General features: G+C 34.3%; 1 long non-coding RNA gene and 1 other non-coding gene across 2 annotated transcripts; one reads left to right on the top strand and one right to left on the bottom strand.

Moving 5' to 3' along the window:
- Positions 1-6,636: 6,636 nt before the first annotated feature.
- Positions 6,637-9,922, top strand: LOC138856295 (uncharacterized). The gene is made up of 3 exons (XR_011395462.1): positions 6,637-6,985; positions 7,052-7,275; positions 8,145-9,922. It is a non-coding gene; the product is annotated as an uncharacterized lncRNA (long non-coding RNA).
- Positions 9,923-11,856: 1,934 nt separating this feature from the next.
- TRNAK-UUU (transfer RNA lysine (anticodon UUU)) lies at positions 11,857-11,929 on the bottom strand. The gene has a single exon. It is a non-coding gene; the product is annotated as a tRNA-Lys (tRNA).
- Positions 11,930-13,736: the final 1,807 nt, after the last annotated feature.

Genomic DNA, 13,736 nt, shown 5'->3' on the forward strand with positions numbered 1-13,736 from the left:
ATATGACATTTCAAGTTAAAAATTTGTCAAAATCGGATCATAACTCTTCAAGCCCACAAATACCGAAATTGCTGACCCCAGTGCCTACAGCTGACTTATCGGTCGACAATATCGGTCAACGTGGGAGATATATGGTATACCCCAAAAACGGAGATTTTAATTCAAAATCAAGTGGATTTACGAAGTAACATTATATATGTTTTTAATATGTTGGAAGAAATTCTTATACCGCATATATCGGCCAATATGTGAGTTATCTTAATCAAATTGAGTGGCATCTTATTTTGTTAATAATAAGTCGTAATGCCGAAAATAAATAAAGTCGGGCAATACTCTGATCTCTATCTAATATAAGATTTTCAAACGTCCGGTTGGCTTCATATCGCTAATATCGGTTGATATGTAAGATATCTTAGAAAAGTAGGCGTTAATTTTACTTTACTTTACTTTAATGTTTTAAGTTATGGTAACAAACCTTATGCCGAATATGTGGGTGAGTATATGAGTTATTTATTTATAAAATTGTTTGAAAATAAGTTCTTGAGTATACTTGAACAATGTCAAAGGTTAATGAAACAAGCCCAAACCTTTCTGTGCCCTCAATTTAACCTATATATATAAAGGAATACTTTAGAAATTTAAGTAATGTTTTTTATAAGAATTCCGGATAATCATTTCAAACCATGTGTATTCATAGAAGGGTAAATCAGGCTTTTATATAACCACTGTAAAGGCTATTGTAGAGTTAACGAGGCAGAAATATTTGCACTTTTAACAAAATAAAATAGTCCTCATATATTTTCGAAACATATTGCGGAGACATATTCCTTTTAAGTTTGAAGATTTTATAGTAAATCATCAATTTGTTGTTATTAAAATTTTTTTATATTTTTAGAAAGAATATCATTTTTTTATAAGTCCCTCCTTTTGACGACGTTAATTGATTCAAAGCTAAAAGTGTACGTACGTAAGTCTAATGAATATTTAGAAGCTGTTAAGGGCCTCTTGAAAAGGGTGATTTATAGGATTGGCATATTAGCTGCCATTTGGTTCAATAATATAAATCTACAAATTTTCTAATATACCTTATATGACATATTTCGTAAGGTATGAGAGATAAAAATTCGATTGATTTTTCTTAACTTTCAGAAGAAAAAGTCAAAGTTAAGTCTTCTGATGACTCTAGACTAGATAAAATGGATATAGGTATTAATATAGTTTTTTTTTATTTCGTCTTCTCACTTTACTAGTCGTTTATATTATATATTTTTGGATCACTTTACAATGCTATTTCTATTCCATTGTCCTACATGATGCTGTTCCAAAATTTGTGTATACACTGAAAACTTGTCCATATCTTTTGTAGCAACAGGTCAGGCACGCTTGATAAAAATCCAATTATGCCCTAACTCACCTGCCACCCCGAGTATAACACTTTCATTGTATATACATAGGTAATCCCTCATATTAAGCCAAACGTTGCTAAAACACAACGGACCCTCACTTTTCTTCGCCGGTGTCTCTATTTGAAAAGCACTTCCGATTGTGCTGTCAAGACAAGCAACAGCCAGCTGTCTGATATGCTGCTGACAAATTTAATACCACCAATTGCGACAAACAAACACAACAAACGCACACAAAATGCAGCATGCTATTGACATAACGCACTCCCACACTTCTTCCATCGTCGACGCGCTTAGCCGATGAAACCAGAAAATATTAGAAAATAGAACAGACATTTTAATGAAGTTTCAGTGGCTGCTGGCAGCCAGAGGATTTTATATGACATAAGTGAGGCATTTGTAGCGTAACAAGGGGGGATATACTGGCTATCGCAAGCCATTTGATTTAAGCATATGTGTGTGTGTGTGAATAGGAAATTCTATGAAATCTGCAAATTGCCATGTCATTATTTGTTAACATCAAACAGCTGCACACATACATGCACACACAATAACATCGACGTGGTATTATTGCTGCCAGCAGCATGAACAGCGAGCTGTGTCAGCAGAAAAATGGCCACCAGCAAAGTGCTAGCGATGTTGCCACCCGTTGACACATAGCTGTGACTATATGCATGTATATATGTATGTGCTAGTTGCTGTTGCTGTTGCGTTTCTGTGCGGCAAGTGGCAAGTGGCAACTGACAACTGCTGTTGCTGGTGTCAAAGAGTGTAATTGGCAACTTGGAAAAGGGGCATGACACACAACAACAACTACAGCAATAATAACAACAAAAATGAGGTTAACTCAGCGGTACGGCAAGCAGTAGTAACTTACTTGCAACATGGATAGCTCAGCCAGTTAGCATTATTCCTATTTTCTTGATATTTTTCCATTTTTATATTTTCCTAGGGATCTGTCAGTGGGCATGTTTAACTTGACAGTATAATATGGCTTACTACACCATGTAACTACCACAAAGAGCTACAAAGATGCGCAAATGCAAGTTGAGAAGCCGAAGGGTTTCAGTTGTTAGAGTAAAATAAAAGTGTGTACGAATAACGATGTAATTTATATAAGCAAAAGTTAAAATTTTAAATTTGGGTTTGGAAAATAAATTTAAATAATAGTTATTCTGAAATTATTTATATTGGTATGTTGTTTGAAAGAAATCGTATTGCCAACTTAGAATTCAACCGAATATTTGACATTGTTTTTATCGGTAGCATGGTAACACAATTCTTTGCTTAAGTTCCTAATCCTAAATGTGGTGTAAAGTTCCGTATTTCCAAATAAAGAATTTAAAAATATCTGCTACAAAAAAGTACGGAATGGACCCGATTTTTGGTGGTTATATAACTTTATGTAACTTTATATAACTATAAATAATTTTATCATCGACGTTTTTTTAAAGCACTCGAAACCAGATGGTAATGACTTATATTAAAACAAAGCTTAGTATGCGTAAAATTCCAATGTTTCGAAACATAAATATATTACATTGCTGACGTTCTGAATAAGCAAACCATAGCTGACTTTGATTCGCCAAGTGTTGTACAGTAGCGAATCGAACAAACCACATATATCAAGGAAGCGGGCAGCACTTGCGTTGCAACCCTTCTTTCTTTTCTGGATAAATTCTTTTATCCGTGTCAAATATGTAAGTAACGTTTTAGTAACCTTAATTTTCTTCTTCTTTAACTAATTGATTTTATGTTATAAGTTTAAAATAAAAAAATATTTTTGTTCTTTATAAGTTTTAACAATAATTTATCATTTGAATCATTCACAATGATAATTCGGGTTTAAAATATGGAAAATAAAACAAAACTTGTTAACAATGAAGGTTGCAGCAAAGTTGGGACCCAAACACTCGAAAATGATTGTAAAACATTAATGTTTGTTCAAAGATTGAATATCGCCCTCTTATTTTGAAACTTATGTCGATTTTTCTTCTTTTTTTTTTTGTAAAAAATGTTTATTTTAAAAAGAGTGAATCGTATATTTTTTATATCCTGAACAGGGTATATTAAGTTTGCCACGAACTCTGTGACATCCAGAAGGACGTCGGGGACCCTATAAAATATATACACAAATGATCAGCATGATGAGCTGAGTTGATTTATCCATGTTTTTGTAGAATATATACGCGAACCCCCAGTTTTTGAGTATCGGTATAAAATTGTGTACACTATTTATCCCCAAGAATCTGCTCAGATGTCGGACCACTATAGCATATACCCTCCAATCTTCAAATATATTATTCAGAGCGATCCACAATTGCTTATAGCTGCCATTTAAACTGTCCGATCAAAAACAAGATAACGATATTTTTATACCTTTTTATGGTATACTATAAAAAAGTACCTGTGAAGAGAATTATAGCTTCGGTAGAACTAAAGTGTGTGTGTTTTTTTTTGTTTTCCTTTGATTTGCAGCCAGTTAATTTCGATGACTTATTACCATCCCATAGTATCCGGGGCATGCTCACAAATTAAAGGTCTCTGGTAAATAGATGCACTGTGTTGCCTCTAATGCTTTTTTATAAGGCGTTAAGGGGTTCTATTGACTGCTCGAAACTTCTAAAAAACCAAAGTTTAATTTTCCCCATAACGCACTACAGGTTAACAACCCTTTAATGTCGAAGTAGCCTTTTCTGGCTTGAATTGTATACCTTATAACGGTTTTCAACTCTACTCAGTTGAATTGAAATTAAAGCAATTAGCGATTACAATTTCGTTTCTGTAAGAAAGCATTTTGTTTATTGAATTAAATGAGATGAAGAAGCATTACCACAAACTCTCCGTTTCTTTGCTGCCGCTAGTTATCGAAAATGCTGTTTAAATAGTATTAATTTTGGGCTGGCGCAGACTACGATATATGCATTTGTTGAAGAGGTTTTTAATATTATGTGCTCCGAACGTCTTTATAGTTTAATTAAATTGATTAAAACTTGCAAATCCACCAACAATTAAAAATTAACCTAATATGTATATACACATTATTCGGACATTGTCATTAACGATATTTTGTACCAGTGTCTAATTGGTCACTGATTGAAATAATTTAATATTATAAATAAAATAGTTTTTGTACCCATTTTGAAATTTTTGTTAGTATTTTTCCTTAATAAACGAATTAATGCTTGGTAGCAGTTGTAGCTTTTTGATACTGTAGTCAACCCCGCTGATATCGATATTTAAAATAATGATAACGCTTTTTAAAACTTCAACCAAAATGCCGTTGAGTTAAAAACCGTACTAGGGGCCTGATCTAAATATTATTATTACTATTATCACTCTATCCAAAAATGAAAAAGTTAGATCTGCAATATGACGAGATATCACAAATTGTGGTTTTAATTCTGCGTGGAAAGAACTTTTGGACAAATAGTTTCCGTCTTAAGATATTTATTGTTGCTGTTGTAAATGAATTCAAAACACTTAATATATTAGGTCAAGTAAAAAGTTCGTTCGGTTTTTATTTAAGAGATGGCGTTATTGTCCATAGTACTAGTGTTACGTGTCGCATCATGTCATACTATACGGCGCTGAAAACGTGTTTATTCGCGCTAAAAGTTTGTCTTTGATAGTTTTTCGATTGATTTACTCAGTTCGTTGTGAGCGCTCGTCAAAGATGGACACCAACAAAGAGAAAATTCGCTATATTTTACAATTTTTCTTCGATCAAGGCGAAAAAGCGGCTGAACAAATTAATTTAGTTTATGGGCCCGATACTGTACACGAACGTGTAGCACAAAAGTGATTTGCTAGGTTGCGTTCCGGTAATTTCGATGTCAAAGATGCACCACGCGTCGGGAGGCCTGTCGTCGAAAATTGCGATAAAATTGTGGAAATAGTGGAAACAGACCATCACGTGGGCACTTATTTAATTGCTGAGGAACTAAAAATAAGCCAGAAAACCGTTTGGAACCATTTGCATAACCTTGGATTCAAAAAGGAGCTCGATGTTTAGGTGTCACACGAACTAACGCAAAAAACATGATGGACCGAATTTCCATCTGCAAATCGCTACAGAAACGCAACAAATTCGACCCGTTTCTGAAGCGGATTGTGACTGGCGATGAAAAATGGGTCACTTATGACAATATCGAGCGCAAACTGTCGTGGTCAAAGCTCGGGGAAGCGGCCCAGACGGTGGCCAAGACCGGATTCACGGCCAGGAAGGTTTTGCTGTGTGTTTGGTGGGATGGGCAAGGAATCATCTACTACGAGCTGCTCCCCTATGGCCAAACGCTCCATTGAGCCCTCTAGTGCCAACAACTAGACCGCTTGAAGGCCGCACTCATCCAAAAGAGGCCATCTATGATCAACAGCGGCCGAATTGTGTTCCATCAGAACAATGCCAGGCCACACGTCTTTGGTGACGAGCCAGAAGCTCCGGCAGCTCGGATGGGAGGTCCTAATGCACCCACCTTATAGTCCGGACCTGGCACCAAGTGATTACCATATTTTCCTGTCCATGGCGAACGCGCTTAATGGTAAGAAGTTAGCCTCAAGAGAGGCCTGTGAAAATTGGCTCTCCGAGTTTTTTGCCAATAGGGACGCAGCCTTCTACGAGACAAATGTACACAAAGTTATCATCTTTTGAAAAATCAATAAAAAACCGAACGAACTTTTTACTTTACCAATATTTTTAAAATAATCAATGATGCGTTGAGAACACACAAAAAATCGTTATCTATTCCAGTTTTACGTTTCGCAATTGACAGCTCCATAAATATTACATGAGTAGGCATGCGCCTATTTTGCAATCATTAACTTGTTGATTTTCTTCGCGTTCCAGCGATTGCACCTAATCAGATAACATTCGTATATTGTACATACATATATATATGTATGTATGTATGTATATGCTTTTTCTGGGTTACATGAGCTTGCCTGTAAGCCAAGCTTGCTATTTTTAGCGCTAAGCTCATGGATTCATTTACATGCCGCAAATGCAATTAAACTTTGAAATGCTCGTAAAGGGCATTGTAATGCAAGCAAATATGTCAGTCAAGCGAAGAGTCATATGCACTCACATACATATATATTCTACGTATGTACACACTCGTATAAGCTGTCAAAAGGCGTTAATTCCGAGATTTACTTTATATTTATACATTACAATTGCTGTCAACCGTAGCGAAGCGTTTGTCGTTGCTGTTGCTACCGCTGTCAGTGTCAACGACGCTCTGATGAGTGACAGTTGTAAACAACGACTAAAGCAATAAATTTCTTAATCAACTCGGAAGATTTTTTTGTGCACGAGTATTTTTATTTGCTGTTACAAACACCATTTTTTTGCTTTCCTTTTTTATTCGTAGCGGTTACGGGTTGTCAGTGACATGATTGTTGCCACGTTTATTATGAAATTTTAATTTTTTTGCCGGTGTAATGTACTCGCGCGAAAAAATTAATCCGCTGTAAAATTCTTAGCCTCCTGCAGCCCACAATTTGCGTCGTGAGAAGGGACGCGGCAAAGCAAACATATACTCGTACATATGTATGTGTGTTATGAGTATGTGGTGTTTGTATATGTATGTAGTGTTTTATTTGGGTAACTGTAATATATTTGGTGCGCAACATACACATTTATTTTACAGTTAATTTACAATGCGATAAGCCGCATGAGTGTGTCTCATGAGTCGCATTCAACAGACTAGCGGTCGCACTGCGATGTGTCTTGGCGGAATGAAAAATTAAGTATACGCCTAGGCATGGGTACGTGGAACACCAAGCAAGCGAACACGCGTATGCTTAAACGTCAAGAATATATACGGCATACCACACGCACGTATATACTTAAGGGATATACATATCTGCATATGTAAATATAAGCATTTGACTTAACTTCGGGCTTTTTTAAAATTATAAGTAGGCATTTTTAAGTACACAACTCTGCATACATACACACATACACATATTTGTATATACATATATATCTTAAAAGCGGCACTTTTCCATACTCTTGGCAGTCTCGTTTTGCTTATGTCACATATATATTTATGTCTATATATATATATACATATGTATGCTTATATGTAGTGCGTAGAAGTTAAGTGTCAACAATACAAACTGATTTATTACATTTTGATAACCTCAAACAACAATAATAATAATTGCTGTCATAATTTATGGCAATTTCGCAGTACGAGAGCTTTTTTCTCGCACGGGTCTCCCATATTTCAATTTTAAATGACTTTGTTTACAGCTGTAGCACCAGCGCAATTGCCTTTCAGATGCTGATTAATGCGCACGACTGTGTAATTTACAAATGAGTATATTTACCTACACACAATACATATGTAAATACATATTGCATATGTGCATAACTTGAACTCGTATTTAATAATTCTTCTACTGACATACATACATACGAATATATGTATGTGGTATGTTTAAGCTTCGTCGCTTGTATAAAGCTTATATATATATATATGTATAGTACATACCAGCTAATAAAGATAAAGAAACTTTTCAACCAACCTGTACATAGCTGAACATGGATGTGAACTCATTATATACTTATTTATGATTCTGGTAGTTGTTTGCTTTGCCAAAAGAGCTAAGAAGAGATATACATATTACTTATATTTGGAAATGTTTATTTTAATCATTTCTATTATACACTAGATCTATTTATTCCTGTCAATTACATGTCAACAATGTATAAAAATAAGTATACTATTTCCACAGAGCTTTCGATTTGACCGGCTGGACATTCGAGGAGGAAGTGTTGAGATGATTCTATCTCAATTTTAAAATTTTCAATCTTACCGCATGAATCCGGTTAGGATGTGTCTTATTACAACTACTACAATCATTTACAGGTGGGCTTTGCTGAGAGCGAAGAGTCCATTAGGCCTCTTACGATTTAGCCTGGTCCAGAATCATCTTGCGACTGCACAGCTGCTAGTACTTGACCAACGCTTGCTGAGTTGGTCTGAGGCCCAACAACTCAGTTATGAACCACAAAAATCCAATGGAGCCCCTAGCCGTTGCCATTCCACAGTTATTGAGACTAAAGAACCTGTACCAACAAGCTCATCAGCCTTGTAGCTTCCTGCAATACTGCTGTGGCTAGGCACCTTAACCAGTCTAATCGTGTAGCCAGTCGATGCTAGAGATAATGAGTCTAGATACCCCTTCAATAGTCTAGAGCGAACAGTAAACGGCCTCAATGCTTATATCCCTAACCTACTATCGGAATCTATTGTCACTACTTTGAGGAAAACTGCGCTCCGGAATAGTAGATCTACTGCTACTTTTATTGCAATCGCTTGAACTTAGATGACGCTGCAAATTCAAGGGAATGCTTCCTAAAAAATTATCGGTAATCGCCAAGACCTAGATATATATTAAAGAAAACTACAAATCATAATAAAAAAGTTCATCGAAATTTTGGAATAACACTATAATCGGTGTATAGCCCTCAACGTGTTTTGTTTAAAATTATACGAACATTTCAGCCTGCTTCTTGTGTGTGCATATATGCGATTCTACAATTAAAAATGCTTACACTATTTTATTTTTTTTCGTTGTACAATATAATTCTTACGAAGGGCAATTTAATTGTTGACAAATATTTAAGCAATAAATTTACAAATTTGTATGTAAATAAAAAGTCACTGATAAAAATTGTGTTACGAGGAGATACTTATAGACAATTATGTCATATTTGCTGTAGCTTTATTCGTTTAGTAATAATACACTATGCAACCACGAGGAAGCAATAAAGATACAACTTACGTATATATATATATAGTATAGCAATCGTGGAGCGTGAAAATACAAAACTATTATATATTTATAATAATAGCTATCTGCGATTGGTAATTTCTCTGCTCGCTTCTGCTCTCTTGTCAAAAAAAATTACATATAAAAGCTACAATAAAGTTATCGAGTTGAATTTGTACAAGAGAGTAAGCGGATAACTCATTTAAGTGGTATAAAAGCTGTCTTCATTGTTACCAAGTTTTGCATACCATATTTAGATCAGTTTCACTATTGTGAATTTTGCAAATGACAAATGAAAATGCAAATGTTTTTTTCTTTAATATAAGACTTAAACTAAACCATAATAATTTATAGATAACGCACAGAAAGGATTTCTTCACTTAGAAAGATTCATAACACTATTGCGCATGCGTCAGAAGGCAGTTCGCAGGGTTACACCACAAGTGTTGCCTATTTGTTTGAACATCTGGTATAGTTTATGTGATTCACTGGAGAATAACGCTTGACGAATCGAAGACTATTTGTATATATTATGCAACTCTATAGATATCAAGGGGATGTTTTGAACATACCATATAATCATGAATATATACAATAGTTCTGTGCAAAGTACAATAGATGCCGATTTAATGCACTATCGACCAAAAACGATAACGAATGAATGGATTGAGGCAGTGTTTGAAACTGTAAAAAATACAAATTTTGCTTTATATAATTAATGTTTGCGGGGACAACTATGTGACGTATTAAAATCAAATTTTTACATACAAAACATTTTTTTGTTAAAACGATACGAATATTCAGAACTAAATCTTTTCTTCTGTTTATATTTCAGCTATATGATATACCGGTCGAAAATTTTTTTCAAATATTGTAGCGATGCCGTAGATAATAAAAAACGCCAAATTTCGTGAAAACATCTTGTGTTTCATACAAGATATTAATTTTCATCATTCAGTTTGTATGGCAGCTATTTGCTAGTGATCCGATATTGGCAGCTCCGAAAAACAAGTAGCTTCTTGGGGAGAAAAGAACGTGTGAAAAATTTCACTTCGAAGGTGTATTTTGTAGCAACAGACAAATCGTATACCATAATTGAATGGATTGGAAATGTTGGATGCTCTCTGTAAGCAATGTAATCGGTGTGCGATGGCAACTTTGTGGCATATAAAACACCAAATTTGCGATACAAAAACTTTTTTTGTTAAAACGTTACGAATATTTAGGAAATACTATACGATCACGGTCGGCATTTCGAAATATAGAAAAAGCTTTGGCTTAGAAAAAGCTTTGGCTTAATATACCAACATAAGGAATAATTGTGATCGCCTCTTTATTATTTTTTATGTGCTATACATATATATATGTATATCCCTATAAGGACTTTCCGGAAGCTCTGCAAAATACCTGTCTACGGCTGTACTTCTTCATTCGACGAAAAACCCTTTCCACGAAGGAAATGTGTCATTGTTTCAGGTTTCTGAAGAGGTAGTAGTCGCTGGGAGCCAAATATAGTGGATACGGCTAAGGCTCAAGCAATTTGTACTTTAATTCGTTAAATTTTGTCATTGTTAAAACACTTTTGTGAGCAAGAGCGTTGTCTTGATGAAAAAAGATTTTTTTTGTGTTGTTGTTTTTTTTTTCTCACGAGTGAATCCATCTAGTTGATCCATAAGACTGAAATTATATTCAGAGTTGATTGTTTGACCTTGCTGCAGATAATGAATCAACAAAATTTCTTTTGCATCCCAAAAACTGATGCCATAACCTTCTTTGCTTATCGTTTGCTATCGATTTTATTCTGCTTAAAACGCTCCAAATTATGCTGAGAAATTTGTTTTCGATTCAAACAGCTTTTTCATAAGTAATTCTCAAACTTGGATATTCACTAACCATATTATGAACTTGCTCAATGATTTCTGGTGTGGTTGCTGTTTTGATCGTCCTTCGTGGAGCTCATCTTCAAGCCTAGTACGACCACATTTAAATTAACCATCCCCAAACTCTACGGTGCGTTTTGAAGATGAGGACTCCTTATACACTTCTAACAATTGTTCATAAATTTACTTTGCTTTTTAAACCTTTCAAAACTAAGAATCTAATCACTGTGCGATATTAAATTAAAAAAAAAAACACTCTGACACGTCAACTTCAAATGGCTTGTAAACAAAGAATTAAATGATAGAATGACATATAACTTTGCATGTGTTTTCACGATAGATGTACCAAAATTTTAAGCTAGTAAGTAGTGCCATTTCTTAGTGAGCACTACTCACTTTTCAACCAACCTGTATATGATAAATTTAGTCTAGCATTTTCATTTATTATAGATCACTTCATCACATAGATGTATTAAAATTGCTTTGCCAATTTTATAACAAGTGAGAGTATCTAAAGTGCGGCTCCTGTCAGAAAGATATTTTTCGCTATTCTTATTATATTGTTCTTTCCTCCAATTCTATTATTCTTTATTTTGAGCTTTGTTTTCGACAAAGTCCTATGTTTAAAATATTATATATACACAATTCACAAATCCATTTTATATACCAACTGAAAATTTAGCTCAGTTAGCTTGAATAAAAGTTAAACTTGAAAAATTTGTTGCGTAAGGTACGTAGAAAATTATAATATTTTACTAAATCAAATAAATAAACTGTAAAAAGATTGTTATCGCCCGAGCAGGGACTTGAACCCTGGACCCTTGGATTAAAAGTCCAATGCTCTACCGACTGAGCTACCCGGGCACATGACATATGGGCAGATGGTCCTTGATAAGAATATTAGGAGTAAAGTATACCAGCATAACCTAACATAATACATACATACATATGTACTCATATAATGTAAAATTTTGAGCTGTAGAAGTTACTAAAAACCGAGATCACAAAAGTTTTTGTGCCTGTTATCAAGACTTAGTCACAGTTATCTCAAAAAAAAAAAAACCACAAGGAATTTAAAATAAATTTCACAACCCAATTATATTGAAAAAGTAACGAAAATGTAAAACCGCAATTTAGGTAGAAAACCCAGAACTCATTTCAAAAACCTAAGCGCTTAGTTTTGAGCGATTTATCAACCAAATAATATTTTATGCGGCTAAATTTATATGAAATTGGCGACGCGCCCAATACATATGCTTATCAGTTATAGAGGCAGCATAGCTAGGCTTAAAATTCGATAATATTTGTTGAAACTAGCAGTTCGCGCAGTTGCTGGTTTCCAAACTGCATATTTGCTTATCGACTTCAGCAGTAAAATTTGCACATACATACATATGTATAACAACTATATTTGGATTCGCCGACGTCACGTTAATTATACCGCTTATTGGGGGGCGAATCACGTGTGACAACGGTGTACCACGACTAGCCTATAGATAATGTAGGCTGCGAGAAATATAAATAGAAGATGCGCGTACATACTTCAACGCGACTTTGGCGCCGACTTCCGAAGTCATCTGTACAAACACAGCGAAGGTAAGTAAACACCTCTGCACTAAGTTTCATAAACATCCGTAAATACAATATGTGCACATATACAAACAAATGTATATACATACTAGGGTGGTTTTTTTTTTGTTTAGACTGAGGGTAAAATCTGTAGATTATAAAAAAAAAATTTTGGACAAAAAAATTTAAAAAATTTTAACATGTAGAGGCGACGCACTCAGTTTTAAAGTAAATTTCGAGTTAAAATTTTTTTTGAACAAGAAAAATTTTTTTTTGGTTTAAACTCTTTACATTTATATAAAAATTACCGAATGTGACGGTTTTTGACTCAAAATTTATTTTAACGCTTAAGGAAAGCAGGTTGTCGTTCAAGACCTTTTTTTAAAACTCCAATAATGACCTCAAAAAATTTTTTAAGTTGATAACTTTTAATTGAATAGACAGAGCGCTCTCCACAGCTTCTAGAACACTTATATCGAAAATTTACTTTCTAGATGTTAAAAAAATTTTTTTTTGTCCAAAAATTTTCTTATTTTATAATCTACAGATTTTACCTTCAGGCTAACCAAAAAAAAAAATTTTAATTTAAAAATTATAATTATAATTATAATAAAATAAAATTATAATTTTTTTAATTAAAATTTTTTTTTTGCTCCACCCTAAGACATACTATATAATAGGTTATGTTTATAACGATATATTGCGTCTAGTTTCTTCTCGCAGCTTGCAGCGTGTGATATGATCTCGAAATGTTTACACACAAATATGAGCAGCTTTCACCAAATATTAAGACAACAAATACAAATAGCTCAGCAGTAAAAGCAAATGACTAGCAATAACACTCTTCTTCAAAATTCGCCCCCTTAGCAGAAACTACATAGCCTACAACATTGTTGCTTTCAGGCGGTGACTTACGTTCTACTTCATGGCACCAGCATATTTGTTGCTTTCATCGGCATCGTAATGCCGCACTGCGCCGCATTTGTCAGCCGACTCTTTAATTACGGTATTTAATATCAAATGACAAATTCTTAAGTCGTCGCTTGCTTTATTTGTTTGCGCTGTTAACGCTTTATGACTGCTGAATTTATTTACTTTAATT

The sequence above is a fragment of the Bactrocera oleae genome, chromosome 3 (assembly GCF_042242935.1).
Source record: "Bactrocera oleae isolate idBacOlea1 chromosome 3, idBacOlea1, whole genome shotgun sequence".
NCBI classification, from domain to species: domain Eukaryota; kingdom Metazoa; phylum Arthropoda; class Insecta; order Diptera; family Tephritidae; genus Bactrocera; species Bactrocera oleae.